Here is a 21,235-nt window from a genome sequence, read left to right on the forward strand (position 1 = left end):
CTAATTTGTACCAACTACATTTATTTCAAGATAGGTTTTCTTCGTGTCTCCTTCCTTCCTGACCTACCTTTCTATCTCTTCATAGTCTGGAAGACATCACTGCCTAAATATTTGATATGTGGTCATAGGTTTTTTAACTTATTGAAGAAAAAGCATTTGGAAACATCTCACTCTCTTCATTGCATATTGCTTGGCAATATTCTATAGTGCAAAAGTGGTTTTAAAATTGGGTTGCTTCCTGTTGCTCGGCTTGTAAGCTTCAAGTCTTTATATAATTTTGCAGCTGTGAAATATCATTCCATTCTAAGGCTGTAAAGAAAATTGCTTCCTTCTCTGTTGTTCAGGCAGGACCACCAAGCAAAGGGGAGAAAGGATCCTGCTAGGGGCTGTGCTGGCTCTGCCTGAGGTCAGAGCAGGGGAAAGCGAGCGGCTGCAGTTCATGTACGCACAGCATTTGTTCAGAATGTGTTTGTGCCAACAGCGTGTGCCTGGGACAGACACAGCTCTGTCAGTCTGTCCTTGCCATTCAAACCTGTTATTCAGCCACCCCAGTGCTAGGCCTGTCCTTAGTTGGGAAAGAAAATTATGCCAAGGAAAGTGATTCTTTTTTGATATGGAAAAACGTCAGAAGGGGCTAGGATAAGATTAGCAAAACAATTTCCATTGCTGACCAAACACAAATTTAAACTCAGGTCACCAAAGGTGAAATGTCACTACACCGAGTTATGTAGTTTTGACTTCCCAGTTAATCCTTATTTCAAGGTAATGAAACTCAACTGTCAGCTGGAATACAGCGTCCAGCCCCAGTATCCACACCTTCAAAAGGATTTTGAAAAATTGGAAAGCGTTCAGAAAACTGCTTCAGGAATGCTTTGAGAACTCTTTAATCCAGCAGACAAAGGCATAACAAGATCCAGTATCAGAAAGCTATGTTTTGAAATATTCAGATTAGAAATAAGGGGTATGAGAATTGCATAGACAGGGAGGGACTTGCTAGGTTCTCCATCACTGCAAACTCCTGAATCTAGACTGGTTTATCTTGTAAAAAAGATCATCCTCTGCTTAACTAGAACTATGGATTTGAGGCCACAATTGGCAAGATTCGTCAGATTCCCTTTGGGCCTCGGTAAGAAATAAGTCAATAGAAAGCAAGGTACTTAATTTCTAAGCCTTATGCCTCATGTCTTCTCTTTTTGAGTATGCATGTAAAAGTTGGTACAGTAGTCTCATACCCAAAGGAAAATCTGAGCCAAGCTTTTGATAAATTCTGATAATTGGTTATTTTAAACTATGTTCTTAGATTCTAATAGATAAAAAAGTATATCGTGTCCCTTTTTATTTTTTTTTTATAGAAGAGTGGTTAATTTTGATCCAAATGTACATAGATGTTCAAAGTAGCTGGAGAAGAGGTTATGCTGCAAAAAGCAGCTATAGAAAACAATTTGCTCTAGGACTCTCCCTTACCATGCTTATTCAATATCCACTTCCAAATCATAAGCTCATCAGATTTGGTCAGTATTTAGAGCCATTCAGCTATATTTTCATTAAAAGTATTTGCTGTAAATATACTTGAGATCTTTCATATTTTTTGTTATATTTGATATTCTTATTGCAATGGTTACCTGGTATTGTTATGCTACCTGAGTGGGTGAGTGGTCTAACACATCCAGTGCAAATATTTGCACATTCAGATTGAAGTGTCACATCCACAGATGTTTGCTTGAATAAAACTTCATTACTTAACCAGAATATGAAAAAGTGCATAAGCAAAACTGAAATTATTTAAAGTCCTAAAAATATTCTCCAAGTACTTTGCACCAAAATAATTAACATTCAGGGGACAGTGGCATGATACATCAGAGACTGCCCATCTCCCCTTCTATTTCACACATTGTTTTTCTAGGTGGTATGCTGCCCTGTTTACCTATTGCTGCTCCATCTCTTCTTTCAATGTAACTTTATAATTGTCAAATCCTTCTGTCACCAGAGCTTTCCCAGTCTTTTCCTCATGCCTGTTTTCCTCCCATCCTGACCACTCCAATTCCAGGTTATTCTACTCCAACAGACCCTAGATTTAGAAAAGTATACTCCTTGTGAAAATGAGGAGGCATGTGCACGTCACCTTGCTGTAGGTACACTGTGAAGTTCTCATCTGCAGTGCATTTTTCCACTGCAGATGGCCAGGGCACCTGAATGAAGTATATAGTACTTCATTACATGAACTCATATCGCCGCTCTGTGTTACCCACAGCCCTCAGGAGCTGCAGAAGTCCTAACCCTTATCTCTAAATGCTAAGCCTCAGAAGCTTATTTCTGAATTTCCTAATGGTTAGAGGGAATGGCACTAAGCCTGTCTTCTTATATAACATTTAAGCAGACCGTGATGGAGTGGAAAGCAGACCTGAAGATGTGCTTATATATTCAGAAGTTTGTCTGGTTTTTTCTAATTATGTGAGTTAGCTTAACAGGAGTCAATAGTATGAACTGTACCCATCTATCACACACACACACACGCACACACACACATACCCCGCTTCTCAACAAGAAGACTCATAAGGTTGATCAATGGAAATAGAGATCTAGAACCAGAAGAAAGATAATTATGAGGGGTCTTGCCTTCTTGTTTCTAGTATGATCTCAGTGGTCTAATCTTGTTTCTTTAGCATGCAAATTTCTCCTTATTCCTACCCAGACTTACTGTCATATATAGAAAAGTGGATTATTCAGAACCTACATAGCATGGCATGAAAAGAGACAAAAGTACACACAGCAGTACTGTCATTTTTAACTTGCTGAATATCCCCAAGGACTTCAGACCTGGAGGTTTTATAAATTCCTGGCTGTAATCAAATACGTCCCTTGGAGAAAGGATGATGCTTTTCCAAAAGCAGTGTCAAGCACTCATGACACCTGCAGACCCTGTAAAATAGTAAATGTTCCTGTGCTGCCTTGGCTGCTTTGTGTTCTGTATGGATGATTCCCTTCTTGTCCCTGCATACTTTAACAGGAATTAAAATGTATAGCGTATTTTATGCATTACTGATATCAGAATGGATTTGCTGATGCTTGTGCAATCACTACGCACTTATGTGAATAGTAAGACATCTCATTTTCTGTAAACTGAATATTTACTAGTTGTTCAGTATAGCTACCTGAAACACCCCACCCTTTGATGTTTAATACTCTGGCAATAATCCCAGTCCATCACCAAGAAACTCCCTAAATAGTTTGCCTGAATATTCATAAAGGCTAGCTGCTTTCTGAGACTGGACAGACTTAGGCATCAATTCGGGTTCCAGCTCAGCCTGCCACGAGGCAGCGGGCGAGTTAGGTGAGCACCGAGCCGTCCTCCGGGAACTCGGGGCGGCAGAACCGCGGCCACTGACCAGGCTGCCCCAGAGCCCCAGCCCGGAGCGGGAAGGTGGCACGCCATGCTCCTAGCATTTGTGACAGTCGTTCAGATGCCAGATTTGCTCAAGACGTATCTTATTTGGTAGTCCTGCTCTCTTATCAGTTTGAACCTTATATTTGTACCTTTGGGGAAAAGGACAAGGCCAGCTCAAATTCCAGAAATTCCTAGCTTCTGGAAGAAGAGGAAAAGACAAATCTTTATTTCTTTTTTTCTTAAATTCACTGTGTGTAAATATTCTCTCTCTATATATACATCCTTTTCATCGCATAACACAGTATTTGGGATCATTTTGTTATTTAAAAGAAGACTCTTCGTAGTGAATCCACCCACAGCTGACAAAGATCCATTATTAACTAGTAACAAAAAAAGAAGTAACTGGAGGAATGAAGAAACAAAATGCTATATTACTTAATACACGCATATATCTCAAAGTTTAGCTGGATAATTTAGTCAGAATTGGGCAGACATTATTGTGTGACATTAGGAGCAGAGAGAAGGAAAAAAAATCCCATCACTTACATGGAGTTGATGAATGATGTATTAACTGTGCGTAAATTGTATAAAACAGGCCAGGCAGATTGACAAAACTTGGCAAAAATAATTCAATCCACAGAGTCAAATTACGCAATAAAAACAAGCTGGTGCTATTCAAACTGGTACATTTCACTTAAAAAAAAGGCGGAAATATTCCTAGATTCCCAACAAATCATAGATTCCACTTGTTTTGGCCAAATCTTGTTCCCTTTCTACTTCATGCTATGTGAATGTTTTTTTAGTGCTACAAATCTTGTTGTCGTTCAGTTTTCCTGGTCCCTGATCACACCTATTTATTTCCTAGGGTTATGAAAAAAGAAAGCCTCTTCAGAAAATAACGTAAGGGGTTGTAGACGAGACATTATGTTTATGAGGCTTCCTAAAGAACAGGACTCGCAGGGACTGTCATATGTGGCAAATGTTATGTTATAGGATCTTCTGTGCTCTGTCACCTCATTACCTCATTCAGTAGCAGCTTAATATTATTTCTCCATAACAATTAGCTGACATGTTCACAATATGTTTGAAATATTGAAAGAGGATTCTATCCTTTTGTTTAAATTGATGATTTCAGTGAAATGCTGGTGTGTTTCCTAAAATATCCACTGCCAGTCACTATCAGTGAGATAAAGTTAGGTTTAATTAAAATATCTAATTCAATTGCACCATGTGATATTAATATACTTTTCCCTTGCGTGCTGTACATATTAAATTGTTATCATATGTATTCCGTCCTCAACATATCCCTGGCAGGATTCTTGTCACTTAAATTCTGCCCTGCTGTCAGAAGAAACCATCCATCATTTTATTTGTTTGCTTGGAGCATCCTTCACTGCTTGGGGTGGGGGTGGGCTCTGTTTGCTTTGGGCAACTCAAACGTCTCCCACAGCCAGCTCACTCTGTCGTAGTGAGGAAGAAAATCCTTGTTAAATTGGAAGGAGACATGGTCTCAGTCATGGACAGCAATGGGCTGCCTGTCCAGCAGTAATAGGGGAAAGCCTGAAGTACACAGAGTGAAAGAGCTGGAGCTTTCCTAACAAGGTGCAACAGTGACTTAGCAGGCTGAGAATTGTCTTTTCCTCTTCTTTGTAGCTGCTGTGATGTGAGGTCCACAAACAAGGACACCATGGTGCTTTGGGTGAGTTTTTTGTTGTTTGGGACATGCTGCAACCGACTAGTCTTCCTTCATCTTAGGGAAGTTTTGAACACTAGAGATGTGAAACACCTCGAACTCAAGCAAGAAGCTAGAGCATGTTATACAAAGATACAATATCTATGGCTGCGTTATAGACCAGGTTTTGCGAGGAAAACCTCCAGGAGATTAGGAACTAAGGAGGAGCAAGGAAATGTTAGCTGACGCAGCTGGAGAAAAAATACCCCCAAGATTTTGAAACTTCGTATTTTACTTTTTCTTCCTTTCCAACTGCATGAACTTGTGCTGTTTGGGAGCAGAGGGAGACGTCACACAAAGAGCACCACTTGTAAGAATCTCACTCAACACATTTTCATGAAAGAAATTAACCAGGGACCCAGTTAATTACTCACAGTTCTTGGAAGAAGATATATTGGCTGCCTTCCTGGTTCCACACATATTGCCTTTATTAGTCGTTATACAGCAAGTGAATCATACATGACAGAGCTGGTCTGGCTCTAATATTTTGAGGTTATCTGGTCCTATTTAGTGACATTCCCTAGAGATCCAGATGTCCCCACAGCCCCTCATGACAATGAAGAAGGCAGAGAACTCACCCCAAATGGGCTTCTGCTCTCTGCTGCTCATGTCTCTTCTTTGGCTAGGTAGTCTCTCAATCCAACCAGAGAAAACAGAGATGGAGTGGAAGTTAACTGCTCTCATTCGTTCAGTTCAATTCGTCTTGGATTTAGGCAGTATCATCTGCTCTTAAAAACACTAGAGCATCATCAAAACAGGGTAAAAAAGGAGTGTCTATGTTTAATTTAGAGAAGGGGAATGACAGACCCCAGATAGCTTAACATTAGTTTATTCTTTTAAATGTCATTGAAAGTAGTTCCAAGCAAAAATCAAGATCTATGCTGTAGAGCGTATGAAACAGAAAATACAGGCCTGGACATTTGTAATGCTTTGGCGTATGAGATCATTGCTTTCACTCTAGATGAGCAATTTTCAAAAGATTCTAGGTGGCTCAGGTTCCTTGAACTATTTTGGAGAATTCAAGGATTTTGTAAAGGGTTCATCACTTAAGGAACCACAGCTTTAAAAATGGTGTTGAGAAGCACGCTTTGGGCTACCATGTTCTGAGAAAGGACCAGGGAATATCTACAGACGCCTTCTGTGTTAAAAGGTAATGATAGCATTAACATTTCATACCCTCCTTCCCTCTGCTTTTTTCTGTTCTTCACTAGTTACTGCTTGCCTTACCACGATCTCCTCAAAACCACTATGGCAGCATGTATCATTAAGCCTTCACCAGGCTAAGTAAGAATCATCCCCAGGCCGGAACAAAATTCCAGTCAAGGATTTTATTTCAGGCCCGGTGTGTGCTCATCTTTTTTAACCTGGTAAACTGAATTTGTGAGCCTTCTGGAGAGTTTCCAAAGGTAGATGTGTGAGGAGCAATCATTTCCTCCAAGAAAACCCACAAAGGAGAGGCAACTTTCAAATACTTAAAGCCCAAGTTCCCGGAACATACAGATGGGCTCAGGACATCTGGATAGAACTTGGCTCAAATGACGTTTTGCTGGGAATGAAGTGAAAGAAGAGAAAGGTAGAGAAAGGTGCTAGCACTTTCTTTTCCTTCTAAGGAGCACACAGAGTAGTTTATATTTGAAGTCAGAATCAGGCAAGACTGAGAAAGTTTCATTCATGTCTGCTGTGAAATACAAAGTCGGTAATTTTAACAGGAATTGTTTTATCCATGTTAATAAAGTTCATTACTGTGGCTTGGATGAAGTATTTACTCATGTCCCGGGATGGGATGTTGCCCTGTCTCAGGTAGAGACATATTTTAGAGTTGTTCTTTCATAGCAGAGATAAAGCACTGAAAAAACAGGATCCAAATTACCACTGCTTAGAGTGCTTTTCTGGCTTGAATCCACAACGTTAGAAAGAACTCCAAATTTAAAAAAACAGGTGCACTATGTCCAAAGGCATTTAGGTGCCTAATTGTCTATGAAAACAGTATGAGCTGTTGAAGATCTTGACAAGTGTGATTAATTTTAAGGGGACGCGACAATCTCCTGCATTCTCACAGCTTCTCCTAAGCCGCGACCCAGTATTGCTGCTACGACCTATTCCACAGGCGGCTGTATTATCATGCAGATAAGCTACGTGCCAAAGGTTCTGCGTCAGCAGTGGGATATCACGTTTTATAATTCCCATTCAGCATGGCTTTAAATGGGCGTTATTGAGGAGCCAAAAGTGGAATACTTGCCCGAAGTGACTGTAGCTGGGGTGGGTCCAGCCACTGAGACTGAGGAAACTCAAGACCAGGAGTCAGTCACCAAGGACAGACCAGCCCAAGGCTCCAGATGGAAAGGACACTCAGGAAGAGAGAGAAATCAGGGCTACCTCAAACCAAAGAGCAAGGTCAGGAAATCAAAGAGCTTGTACTAAAAGTCTTGGATAAAGACAAGTTAGGACTGGAACGAGGTAGGGCAGGTCAGTCAAGAGGCAGGAACTGCACAGAACCACAGGGGATGCAAGGCAGCGAAAGCAGTTTGTGGGGCTGCCCGCTGTGCCTGACTCAGAAACGTATGCTGCCCCTCAGACGTTCAGGCTTCTCGGGACACAGAGCCCAGCTCCTGGCTACAGAGCTTGGCTGCCTAGTCAGGGCCTGAGAGAGGAGGATACGTGCCTAGCCTGGCACAAAGGATCAGTTTGCTCCTCCGGTGTGGATATGTCAGTTTGCAAGCAGGGAAAATTTGTGTAACGGTATCACCAGCTCTCCCAGGTTTCTGCTTTTCCACCTTATGAAACTCTGTGGACCATGTGTCAGGAGAGGAATGAGGCTGGGGTACCTGGTGGGCTGTACCATCTCTCAGGCCTCCTTTGGCCCTTCGTGCCCTCCAGGCACTCCTGCCAGTTGTGTTCACGGACGAGGACAAGCTCTGCGTTCAGGGCTGCGAAGCAGAACAGAGTCTCTGTCATGGTGGTGACAAAGATACGGTCCTCGCTGTGAAGGAGATGGGCATCAGTTGTTTGTGTGTCGTCTCAGTGTGAGACGAAAGACATGGATTACAGTCATTCCTGAAGTGTGGCCATATCAGAAGTAGACTGTAGTCATGAAATCTGTAGATTAAAAGTAGGTATATGCTTCAACAGCTTGCTGAATTACAGGCACTGTAATTGCCAGTGGATGTACGTAAAAAGGTTGGTCTGTTAGTTTAAGTACAGCATACAATAGAAGTCAGGCACTCACACTGGAGGAAAGATGCGGTAATATCAATATGAATGTGCTTTATACTGATATTGCTAGGTAACTGCTATCTGCAGCATATAACTATTTTAGTTTTAATAATCAAAACAAAATCCACACACCTAACTAAATCAAATTCTGGTTGTAGACCAGAGCAAAGAATAAACATGCTATGGATTTTCTATGTCAGATCAACACCCTTTGCAGTCCTCATTAACCAAATTGTAAAAAAAAAAAAAAAAAAAAAAAAAAGTTGTTTTGAATCCAAAATGTTTCAGTTAGCCTTACTACTAGACACAGGGAAGGAGTATGTGTGAAACCCAAACATTGATCAAATAGAAAATGTAATGTTCCTGTTTTTAAAAAAAGGCATGTAATGGGAATATAAAAATTATTTATGAAGTCAAACGACTTTTAAATCTTTAAATTCTCCACATACCTTCTAGGATTATAGTAACCTGTGGAAGGTCATTATAGTTATAAGCGAAAAGATTAAATAAGCACTTAAGCAGACATAAATAAAACAGACAGGTTAAAAGCTATTAAGTTGAACAAGACTAGAGGGAAACTTATCAGTGCTGTAAAGGAATCCAGACTAACGCAGAGGGAAACGAACACAATGTTGAGAATGGCTAACGGGAAGTAGCAACTCTGGAAGTACAAAATCTTACAAAGTCCCAAGTCACCTGCGCCACAGAAAGTTCTTGGGTTATAAGGAGGAGCACAAAGAATTTATTACAGGACAACTTCTGTAGCATGTTCAGAGCTTTTCCCCCAAATAATACTAAGCAGGAGATAAAATCTGTGTAGAGATAATAACATAGCAGGGTTGAAAACTGGTAGCTAGAAGGAGGCCTAAGAGAACAGCCTGCCATGGTGTTTGCTCCAAGACCCGCTCAGCTGGAGGGCCGGCCGTACCCCTTCCTCTGGCTCAGCTATCTGTCTGTCACGGGAGAAACATGGGAGGCTGAAAAAGGGGCTTGAAAATGGAGTATGATTCAAGAACAAGCATTCTTCCTAGGAAAAAGTCAGGGTGAAGGAAGGCACCACCTTCTGAACTTAGGAAATACTGAAAGGCAATCAGCCAGTCATTTGGAGCGGGAGCGAGCGGGAAGCGATACGCCTGCTGCAGAGGTGTCGGGGGGGCAATGGAGATGCAGTGGCTGCCGTGCCTGTTGGGCCATGGCCAGAAATGTAGCTTGATCCCTAAACGAGTAATTTCATTTCTCCCCGGGAAAAATAAATAGGCAACATGCGAAGGAAAAACGTATAATGAAAAATAAACAGGGTTTTTTTTTAGTTACTCTTGTGTTCCGGAGGTGTAGCTCTGCTGAATTCACTGAGGGATGGTTTTGCCTATAAAGCTTTTAAAACGAGGGGTGGATTATACTCCGAGTACGGATATTTCTAAATATGTCTGGTTTTATATATTTCTCAACATTTCTATTTTTATTTTTCTGACTTTTGCCTGAACAAAAAAAAATAAGCAAAAACATTTTTTTAACTAGTTCTTTATGCCCCAAAGAGACAAAAGTGTGCAGGCTTGCTAGAGAATGAAAAGCAGCATATAATTTTGTGGGGGAAAAAAATAATTAAATACAGGTTCAATTAAAAATGTTATGTACACGCTGCTGCTATCACGCAAAGGTATCTCTGCAGCTCCATTCTCTATTTCAAATGCTACGGTCTGCCGGATTTGGATAAATGTTGACTTTTAATGGCACCTGGTGTACCAAGAGGCATAGACGCCACTTAACTCGACAGCATCGGTTAAATGCAGGTCATTGCATTAATGAAGAGTGCATCTGTTATAACTGATCATTTTGTTTTCCCTACTTTTAATCAGCAATCTTGCCAACATGTTTACTGGAAATATTACAACATCTTCCTGTGCTGAGAAAACCCAAAGGGCCTATTTATCTGGTTCAACTGTATTCTTGTTTAAGCGGAGGGTCATACCGAAACCAAAGGATTGCCTTCTTGCCCAGAAGACAGGTCTAAGATTTGACTTAAGACTCCAGCACGTCCGCAGGAGGGAGAACCCTTTCCCACGGGCCGCTTCGGTCATCCCGAGCGAAAAGAATACCGGCACCGAAGATGCCCCAAGGAAGGCCAACCAGAGCCGCTGTGACTGAATCACCCTAGACCCAGGAGGAGGAGGAGGAGGCTCGGCATCCCGGGTTTATTTTCTGCGCGTGCCATGGTTTGACGGGTAGCTCACCCAGACGGGGCTAGGAGCCCGAGCGGTGGAAGAAAAGCAAACTAAACTCGGGCGAAGAGTGCTTTGTCCCACCTCGGATTCAGCCCTCAGGTGATCGGGCGTTGCATGCTTTTAATTTTACCGGCTAGGGCTATTTCTTAAAACGTCCGCCGAACGGAGCGGCTCTGAACACCCAGCGTGACACAAAGCGTCCCGCAGGCTCGAAGCTGCAGGTCCTTCGGCCGCGGGGGGGAAGATGCGAAGAGAAGGAGGGTGTTTGGGCAGGTCCGGGCTGAGAACGGCCCCGCACAAAGAAAAGGCTGGGGACTGGGCGCCGTACGAGGGAAAGGGGGTGGGAAGAAGAAGCGAGGGGGGTCGCTGTGCCCCCCGCCAGGTTGCGCGGCTGGCAGGGAGGAGCGGAGCCGCGGGCGTGCGGGGCGGCGGAGGGGAGGCGGGCGGGAGGGAGGCGGCGGGCGGGCAGGCTGGGGTGAGCTGTTTGGCCACCGGAGCCAATCGAAAGCTGGGGCTTGATCCTCTCCGCGGGCAGTGCCTGCGCCGAGCCAGTGCCGAGCTCCCCTCCGCCGCCGGGACCCGCCGGAGCCGCCGATCTCCCTCCACTGCACCGCGCTACGCCCCCCCCCCCCCCCCCCCCGTCCCCAAAACCGAGCGCCTATGGGCATCTGCAGCCGGCCAGGGCTTCGCACCACCGCCACCAGCGGCAGCGGCAGCGGGCGACGACCGCCGCCCCGCTTCATCACCCCTGGGGATCTATAGCTGGCAGGACGCAGGGCGCTGCGGACCCTTCCCCGCCTCCGTGCAGGTATGGGGCGGCCGGGGAGCCGCTGGCTTCTCTTGCGGCCGGCTGGCTCCCTTCCTCCTCCTTCCTCCCCCTCCTCCTCCTCCTCCTCCTCCTCCTCCCCTCCCCTCCCGCACTCATCGCCCCTTCGCGACGCAGCGGGGCAGCGCGCAAGAGCCCGCGGGCGCGGGGGCAGCGCGGGGCCGCCCCGCAGCGCCTCCTCCCGCCGCGCCGAACCGCGCCGAACCGCGCCGAACCGCACCGAACCGCACCGCACCGCGCCGCGCCCCGCCCGCCGGCCCCGGCCCCGCGCCGGGACCCCCGCCGGCCGCGGCGGCAGCTGGAGGTGTCGGCGGGGAGCAGCGCGTCCCGCGCCCGCGTTTCTCCGCCCGTGGGGCCTTTCCCGGGGGGGACGTAACGAAAACTAACGCGGGTGGCGGCAGAGCCTGGGTCTCCGTGCTTTGCTGGGAGCGCCCTCGGAAGTTACCTGAATGGGCAAATCCCTTCGGGTTGGCAGCGCCGTGCATCGCGTCCCCGCGCTCCCTCCCAAGTAGGAAAAAAGAAAAAACCACCAGCACCCCCCACCCCCACCCCCCCCCAAACCAGAAAAAAATAATCATCCCGTGCTTGAAACCTGTGCCCCTTTGTACTTTTCTTTCTTTGCTTTGGGTTAATGATGGTTTGTGATTATGAAACGCCACAAGGGATCAGCTCCAAGAGCGAATAGCATTACTTTAAGTCATGAGTTGGAAATATATGTATGTGTATACGTACACCGGGTTGGTTTTTTAGTTTTTTTTTTCCCCTTGCAAATGAGGATTATAATAATACAAACCCATGGCTGTCTCAGAAGGAGCTCCTGCTTGACTTTCTGCTAAAGCCAAGGAAACATTTGGACGTGCACAGGTCTTGCAGAATTGGAGTCACAGGTCTTATAAAAAAAAATTGCAGTGGCATTTGGCTGAACAACTCTTATTTTTAGCAGGCTATTGTGAAAGTGGTTATATAACTTTCGGTGGATTGTTGAGGACAAAATTAACAGCTCATAACAAGTTAAACCTCTTTTTTCTCCGAAAGAGAAATTGAATGAAAGCCCGATGAGTGGAGTCAGGTGAACTTCAGCCTGGCAAATGACCACGACAGAGATTCCCCAAGGAAAAGCCCCAGGTTAAGAATCCCACAGTCCTCCTGAGAATCACGAAGCAGCAGGTGCAAGACCGAGCAGCGTCAGTGCAGAGCCCCAGTTAGCAAGCTGGTTATCAGGCCACTTCAAGGTTATTTCTTGCTAAACCAGGGAGAAATGAACATCACGTCAGAGTCTTGTCTTCCCACTGGTGCCAATACAACACAGATACTGTGTTCCCTTAAGGGATTAGTTCGTTGCTTGAACGCCAGGTACACACCGCCTGAAATATTTGCTTACAATGCCCGATGTGTTTTAATGCAGATGCTTCGCTTGTGAAACTTGGTGCTTAGTTCTCAGGCTGGCCTTTCCTCATTTCTTTCCAAGTGTTAAAGAAGAAGAAGAATACCCTAAGATTTTAAAGAAACGCCCCGAGAAAATAATTGAATGGAAGCAAGGAACAGCAAACTGCGTATTACTGAGAGCCAGGGCAGGAGGGTTCTGTCTCAGTATTCAGGCTCCGAGCAAGGGACCTCTCTCTCACTTTTGTTGCACGGTGCTCATGAACTGCCATCATCCAAGGCGTGCAGTGAGGTCCGAAACTCTGAACATTTGGGCGTGATTACCGGGCGGCTGAAGAGAGAGGACCGGTTTGCTAAATCTCAGTTGTAGGGTGAGAGAGAAACCTAGCAGGTAGGATTTTGCCTTCTCGCCTCTCTTGCAGCCTGCTGTTCATGCAGAGCTCTTGTGCGTGGGGAGGAGGCGCGTCTGGTAGCGGCAAGGTTTGCTCAGCCTTCCATTGCAGCATGATAAGTAAATGAAAGCTGTGTCAGTGAAAAGCATCAGTAAGACCTCTAAAAGGGTGCCACAAAAATAAATGCCATTAACCCTAGATTTTGAGCTGATCGGTTTAGCTGACCTATTTGCTTTTTGTTTATCTTTCAAATGGACTGTGCTGTCATGAAACATGACTTTCAATGTGGAATAGAACAAAGGTAGGAAAGTTGAAGAATTAAACTCTGGAGATTTTTGTTTCTTTCCCTAATATCAGGTGAGGGTAAAAATTAATATCTGAATTCCCAACTAAACTATATCGATAAAGCGGAAAACGCTTGGTTTCAGTCACCATTTGTCAATGCTTATGAAAGTGTAAATCACACAGATCCAGACATCCTCTTTCATAATAGTTTACTCCTGCTGTGGTTTTCCTTGATAAATTTGGTAACTGGTAAATTCCAACTGCTCAGTTTCATGGTTCTATACCTTACTACTAAATTCACATTGAAATAATTCTAACTCCAGCATCAGAAACTGGTAAATTCCAATCTGGAATTGGTAAATTGGAATTTACCAGGTTCTGATGCTTGAGTTGTTAGAATTATTTCAATGAGCAGTTCAAGTCACTGGGCAAGAATTGAGCAGTTCAATTCACTGTGCAGATTTACTGACATCCAAGGAGTCCCTTCAAGAGCGGCACAAAGAGGTCTTTCCCTTCACTCTCACAGATGCTCATGGGTGTGGTTGCGCATCTACGTTAGTGTTGTGGTTCGTGCCAGGAGTCTACTTTTGACGCCAGTCTTCCAGTTGTTCCCACTTACTGTCCATCTCCATATACCTCATGGTGAGCCAGCTGGATTCATTTAGGATGAATCTAAACTAGAAGATGTACTTGAGTCATTGCTGGAAATTCAGTCTGTGGGACCAGACCAGAGCTAGCCTGAAGTGAAACCTTATAAAATGCATATAGTGTCTTCCATGCTTAAAACGTTTCGCCCTGTGTGTCTGTTCCTGTTGGGCTCTGCTAGCTGCTAACATAGACCCGGCCCATTTGCAGCAGACTAGTACCTATGCACGGCACAGTTTGCAGCCGGTACTAACCGTCTTACCCACGGGTGTGGGCTAGTCCCTGCTTCTTGCATCATTGCCTACCCACCCGTCACCGAGATACTCCCAGCTCAGCAGGAGAGCGGGCGACCCTGCAACAAACTGTGGCTGCCCTACTTGTACATACATACACCGAGATCTCTTCAGTTCTACGTGAAGATGGCCAATACCTTCTTTGTAATAGTCTGGCATAGGGATAGCGGACTACTTTTTGAGCGAGAACTTTGGATAATGCAGACTTGCGCTTGGCTGGTGAATGTGAACACAGCAGTTGCGTTTAGGAAAGGACAGCTGGTGCTTCTTTGTGGTTGTTTGCCTGTCACTGGCTGTAGCCCTTTTGCTTATAAAGGTTCACAAGGCTGTGTTTGTGTTCCTCATTGCGTTTGGGAGTGGTGAGAGATGTTGGCTTGAAACTTCAAAACTGTCATTTAGAAATGCTGTGCTGTGTTTCGTGGGTGCAGCACCTCAGTTGACTACATTTCCCATAACGCACCAGAAGTATTGCTTTGGAGAAAGAAGTATTGCTTCGGTACCGCCCTTGCTGGCAGTTCTGGGTCCCGGCACATGATGGGAAACATCCTCCGGGCCTGGAGTCCAGTTGCCCCAACAGGTGGGAATGTGTGATGCCCAGGGAGATGTTTAGAAACAGCCACTTAAGACTGAAAGCTTCTGTTTAAAATACGTCAAAACTTACCACCCCCCCCTAGTTTCCACTCTAAAGCTGCAAACTTTTCAGTTCTCTGATGTTTGGTGATTTGGCTTACCTTTTGCACTTTCCTGTTTTTCTTTAGTTTGCTTCTTTTGTGAAAATTACTTTAAATAGAAGGATGATTTTGTTAATCACAACCCATTATCTTTTGTATAAAAGCATTTCTAACTAGAAAATACATTACTGGAGCAGTTCGGAATCAAATCCTTCTTAGTCAGTGACAGAAGATGGTCGTCACTGCTGCAGAAATTGGGCTTCTTACCGACACTTCAGTTTTACGCACGTTTTCACAGGGATCATGGTAGAAATCATAGGGTTGCGTGTGTATAGCATGAATGATACAAAGCTCCTTCTTGTTCAGGGTCACTGTGACTGCTCCAAGACTGCTTTTAGATCGCAGAAAATGTGCTATTTGGAACAATCAGAGTTGAAAAACAGAAGAGCTTTTCCTTCTCAGATGGCTGTATTTCTATTGTTAGAGGTCACCTACCCCAAACCTTCTTCCAATGCATAGGTTCTCTGTGGGATGAGGTGTAGATTTTAACAAGAGTTGTGTAGATTATAGATATGTCACTTGAAACCATGCTATTTCTTGTTCTCAGTGCATTAATTCTTTTGTTACCAGTTTTTGAAGATATTTGAAGCCTGTTTCAGAAAGGGAAACAAACCATAAGAATCTGTCTTGCTCCGGGATGTTAAAACAGAGGGCAATCTATCTTTCAGTATCCGGTGTGATACAATCATGGCAACTTCATTTGTAACCTGTCTTTGTCAAAAAGTCATCTTACAGCATCTACTTTTCCCATTCTTTTTTTTCTTCTGGGCATAACCATGTTTATCTATGAGATTCTGTGTGATTTTTTTTCTGCAGTTGCTGTCTACATAGTATCTATAAGAGTTATAGCTGCATATTTTAGATTAGTCTTAAAACTAAGGGGGATTTACTAAGGTCAGGTTTTTGTAGAGGCCACACTGCAGTATAGAATTAGTTATACTGTAAATACATGTTGTATATAGAAATGTGCATGCTACTCTCTTTACTACAAGCTTCTTTATAGAAAGAAAAGGTAAATATGTCTCTCATTCCAGAAAGTTTCAAAGTCATTATTGTTTACGAAGTGAGTATTTAAGAAATCATAATTTGTGATGAAACTAAGAGGAAATTAAAACTGTGATGCATTCAAATACAAAACATCTCATAAAGATTTTATTTTTGCCTATTTTGTGTTAAGGAAGTGGGAGAAGTAAAGTACCCTGGGAAAAGAAAATAGATTATTTACCCTCCAAATTTCATTTTGGAACCAGTTTTTATTGAGTGTGATGGGCAATGCACAAATACAACATCAGGCTGTGGATTTGACAGCAATAAATCTTAAAAATTTCCTGAATTTTTAACTTCTCTTAAAACTTGGAAACAGCATTTGTACAGCTCATGCAGAATGCATTGTTGACCTTGTCTTGTACAAACACTTGCTAGAGTTAGAAAACTGGATTGAGCTGATGCTACAAGTGAACTAGCTGCCCTTCTTAATTTGTGTGCAGTTTTGTTGTGGATTTCAGCCATGTCTAGTCTATTCTATTACTCTGGTTAAGTGCTATTACGATAATGCTCAACAGCCTGATATTCTACAGTAGTGCTAACAAAAAAAAAAAAAAAAAAAAAAAAAAATTCTGTGTGACCATTTCTGGAATGAAACTGCAGGTTTTTTCCTGGTGCAGATCTCAGACCTAACCTCATTTCCAGTGAGGCCAAAACACTAGTTTGGCTTTGAGTTAAGAGGGATCCTGCCCATAAAGCTGGCCAGTCTCCATACAGATAACATCTGGAAAGTTGTCATTTAAAAATATGTGGGAGAGCTTGGGATAGGGGTGTAAATAGTGGGTCAGAGCTTCTATCCAAAATGAAAACATCCCAGCTCTCAGATGTCAGACATCCTTGCTCTAGGCATGTTTTTTGTTATGATCCATCTATCGTTTGTCAGTTCCTGTTCCGTCAAGATAATTTGGAGCTCAGTGTCCTTTGCGAGGAACAAGAGGAGGTTGACAGGCAAAGAAGATGGCAAGTATGTGAACATGTTGCATGACTTAATGCATACATCCAGTGAAGTCTCCTAGTAGAGAGATGGCTATCGCTCCTATTTTGATTTAATTTGTTCTCTGGCTGACACCTTTCAGATTACTACGCACAATGGCTTTATACTAAGCATGTTTGTTGACTTTGGTCCATATTTTTCATTAATGAAGCCTATGGAAACTTTGCCTGATCCATCAGTGAGAACAGCTTTTGCCGAGATATTCTTAAGAGTGAATGCATACAAGCTGAAACAAATTATGAGCACCTTGGCTTCTGTGTAGGCAGGGAAAGACTGTTGATCTGCCTCTTTAATATTTCCGCTTCTTACTGAAGCTGAGCCTTAAGTAAAGTCATAGCCCAGAACTTGTGACTTCTCAAAGGTATCTGAAGCTGAAGATTCAAATGTCACATAAACTGATTATTAGGAAGATTTTTCATTTTATTCAGAAATCACAGCAGACGTGAAAATAGCACCACTGTATGCTTTTTTTATCATATGTAGTGACCCTTTTTCTATAGGAACCCTGAAGCAAGCAAGACAAATGCACACAAATTGAGCTAGTTTCTGTCATCTGAAACTGTCATGCTTTCAGGTTCCCAAAGTCCCTTCAGTCACTTAGACAAAGTTATTCAACAGCTCAATCTAGGTTGTTTGGTTTTTGTTTTTTTTTAACTGTAAGACAAATCCCACCTTTGTCTACCATAAATTCCTCCCAAATGAAGAGAAGCTTTAAATACAAATTGTACCATAATAAATCCCATTTGGTTTTCTTTATCCGCCTTTTTTTTTTTTTTTTTTTAAAACTCGTCTGCACTTGATGTTCTTTCTTCTTGAAGGAGTGCTGAAAAAGCTCCTTCACAAGCTACAGTCTACTGTTTTCTGAATTCTACATCCAAAATGCCAGTTGCTTTATCCTTCAACTCAGGTTGACTGCTTCCAACTAGAAAAACATTTTTATGTCAGTGTTTCAATAGCTGACTTTAAAAGTATGATACATGCAAACAGTACTTTGAGTACCTATCAGAAATTGCAAATCTTCTCTTTATAAAAAGCCTTGTTTTTTTCAGTATAAAATCTAATATTTTATAAAACTTAAGTTTCTCTGGAAAAAAGTTTATTGTGTTATTCCAAGTTGAGCCTAGTTCTTTTCTGGACATCTCTAAGGTTTCTTTAAAAGAAGGATATGATATTACAGGAAGAATGTTACTCTTATTTGCCAGAGAGCTGTACTATGTTTACTATAATAAGATTAAAGGAAATTTGAAAGTCAACGCTAGCTCAGTGGGAAACTGATAAACACACGTTGTACTTGCAGGAACACTCTGCCCAGTAGTATTAGGAAATTTATCACTATTTATTTAGCAGTTCAGACTTTATCCGACAAGCAGATTTGTTGTCCATTTAAAACCACGCTAGACATTGAAAGACTTAACAATATGGATGTGATCTGAGGAATGTGAACTATTATCCTGGCATAGCCATCTCACGTGGCTTTGGATTGGGACTCTCACAACATAGACTCTCAAAAGAAGGAGTCTGTAGCTTACGGATCCCGTTGCTTTCCAAAGTCTGTGGTTTGATTCCTGGCACTTCTGGTTAGGTCAACTATTATAGCCACAGTCATAAACAGTGATTTTTCAGAATCTGAGCAAGCTAGAAGAGGGTGTAGCTCCTTGGAAAAGTTATTCTGGAAGAGGCAAACCCAGCAATGTCTCTGGATCCATATCTGGTATTGGCAGGCTCTACTGTTGAGAAGCAATGGCAGTCCAGTCTCATATTTACTAATGTTTGTTTATTTGTGCCTTGGCCAACGTTTCAACTAGAGAGTGAATTCTGGAGAAAGAAAAGGCCACAGGGATGACTTTCCATTCCTAAATACATGTTAAGAGGTCATTTTTTCATGGACACAAATGCTGCTTACAAATCAGTAAAGTAGAATGAATTAATTTTGCTATTAAATGCACACAGGAAATTTTTTTTGAAATATAAAGAGTAGAGGGGAATGCGTAATCACAATGCGATACATAAGCTACTATTGTAAATGTTTTCATCACCTTCAAAATGGCAGGTATCTTGCAGAAAGGAGCAGCTACTCACTGTATACTTCTGAGCACCAGAAAAGGCGAGTGAACGATTCCCTCCATGTGTTGGTAGTTAGTTGGAACTGCAGGTTGGAGTCACTATTAGTTATGGAAGCTACTGCTGTGAGCTGTTAATGCTGTGTATGGTAATACAACTATTTGATAAATAGGTGGTTTGGGAAATTAGGTAATTTCTAAGCTGCTCTCAGCTTTGAAATTTCTTAGAAAAGAGCCTAAAAAGAAGGGTCACTCTTTGTATGAAATGTATGGATTTGTATGCTCGCCATGAAGTCACCCTAAAACACTCATTTCCGCCCCTGTCCATAGAAGACGTGAATGTGAGCTGCTAACCTGCTCTGAGATATTCAAGTCTGAAGAAATCTTTCTCATCCTGTTCAACACGCTTGTGCTGAGGAGGAATAATCTCATTTCTCCTGCATTCCTCTCCCACCCAAAATGATCTTTAAAGGTCTGCGCAATCACTGGAAATTGCCTTTCCCAGCTAGCTGAGTTACCATTTCATTATGGTCCATGCCTCTCTGTTGTAACCATGGCCATAGCACAGTCCAGCGTGTTGTGGAGTCTCTGAGACTGCCAGCAACCGAGGGAATTCTCGCTTTGGATTTGGGTGGTCTGTTCAGACAGCGGAACTGTAAATGCATGGGTGAGAAGTCCATACCAAGGGTTTCTTGTCTCAAGGGAGACTGTTGTGTATCTAACTCTACTGGAGGTCCAAGCTTCGGGTCACAGGGGGACCGAGTTCTTCTGCAGATCTGTCATGAGCAACTTCACCTGCAGATTGAAGAAATCTCTATCTTGCTTTATCATTGATTAAAACAGAATATTGCCTGTCTGAACTCTTCTGCTTAGCTTCATCCACATAGATAGGCTACAACCAGAGTGCTTGCAGTCTGCACCATTATATACAAAGTGTAACTCAAGGCTGCGGCAAGTTGCCAGTTCAACTCCCCAGTTGGAGGCCAGCTTCATTTACTCATATAAATAACTGGATAGCAGACAAATGTGATTGACTTAAGCTGTTACTTTTTCTGAATGTCTAAAATATAGGGAACTTGAGATGCTAATGCCATGCTTGTTGGGTTTTTTTCCCCACACTGAAATTTAGGTGTATTTGTTGAGAATATTGAAATGTATTTGTCATTGTGTTTATCATGGGTTTAGATTTATCTTTACTGTTTACAGGACAACGCAGAATTAATTGGTTTTTATTGTCATATTACAATATGCATGGTTAGGTTTGTATTAATTAAAGGGAGGCTTAGTTTCTCTATAGAAGTGAACTGTAATTTAAGATACTTTGGTTATGAAGTGCTCCAAATAAGATTTTTTTTCCCCCCGAGTTATTTATTTTTCCTTTAAAAACATTTAAAACTGGCTTATTTTACCATGAATAAGGCTGGTGCTTTAATCTGGGCATCAAATACACTGTAACTGTTGAACTTCTAGATGCATGATATGAACTGCTAAGGTATATAGCAGTTAGTCAGATAGAAATGCCAGTGGAATTTTTGGAGGACAGTCATGCTTCAGTTTTGGTTTTAAACAAGTACTGTCTGCTTGCTAATTGTAAACCTTTCCTCAAGTTTCTGTGACAGCCTTTTGCTTTCATCGCACGACCAAGGCAGAGATGGCAGAATCTAATAGTCTCTTAAAAGTGTTAATGGTTCTGTGAGTATTCCTGCTTTGTTATGCTGCCTATGACTATGCCTATGGTGTCACTTTAGCTAGGCATAGGTCTAAACTTGTGCTGAAGGGGTCATCCTGCCCTTGCCTCTGCGCCTGGCTGCTGTTGTTTGTGTCTTAAAACTGTTACAGACTTTCGTTGTGCCATCTGGCATGTCTAAAGTGGTACGCTCACCATCCATGGGAAACTGGCTCAGAAATTGTGCCGTAAATGTTGATGTAAGTGTCCAAAACGCTGTATGTCCTCCAGCTGACAATGTTCATAGGTGCAGACTCCTTGCATGGTGGCTTGAAAACCCTGTTAGCACTGGGTGGCCTTACTA

The 21,235-nt window shown here is 42.9% G+C and overlaps 1 protein-coding gene across 2 annotated transcripts in view; it reads left to right on the plus strand.

The window, feature by feature from the left end:
- Positions 1-10,556: 10,556 nt before the first annotated feature.
- Positions 10,557-21,235, plus strand: part of GREM2 (gremlin 2, DAN family BMP antagonist) — a 38,858-nt gene continuing 28,179 nt past the window's right edge. The window contains exon 1 of one of the 2 annotated variants that reach the window (XM_049831143.1): positions 10,557-10,651. The gene's annotated coding sequence lies outside the window, so the exon portion shown is untranslated. Of the gene's footprint in view, positions 10,652-11,180; positions 11,361-21,235 lie in introns of those variants that run through there. The other variant, XM_049831142.1, reaches the window with a different exon arrangement.

Source organism: Accipiter gentilis, chromosome 28 (genome assembly GCF_929443795.1).
Source record: "Accipiter gentilis chromosome 28, bAccGen1.1, whole genome shotgun sequence".
NCBI classification, from domain to species: domain Eukaryota; kingdom Metazoa; phylum Chordata; class Aves; order Accipitriformes; family Accipitridae; genus Astur; species Astur gentilis.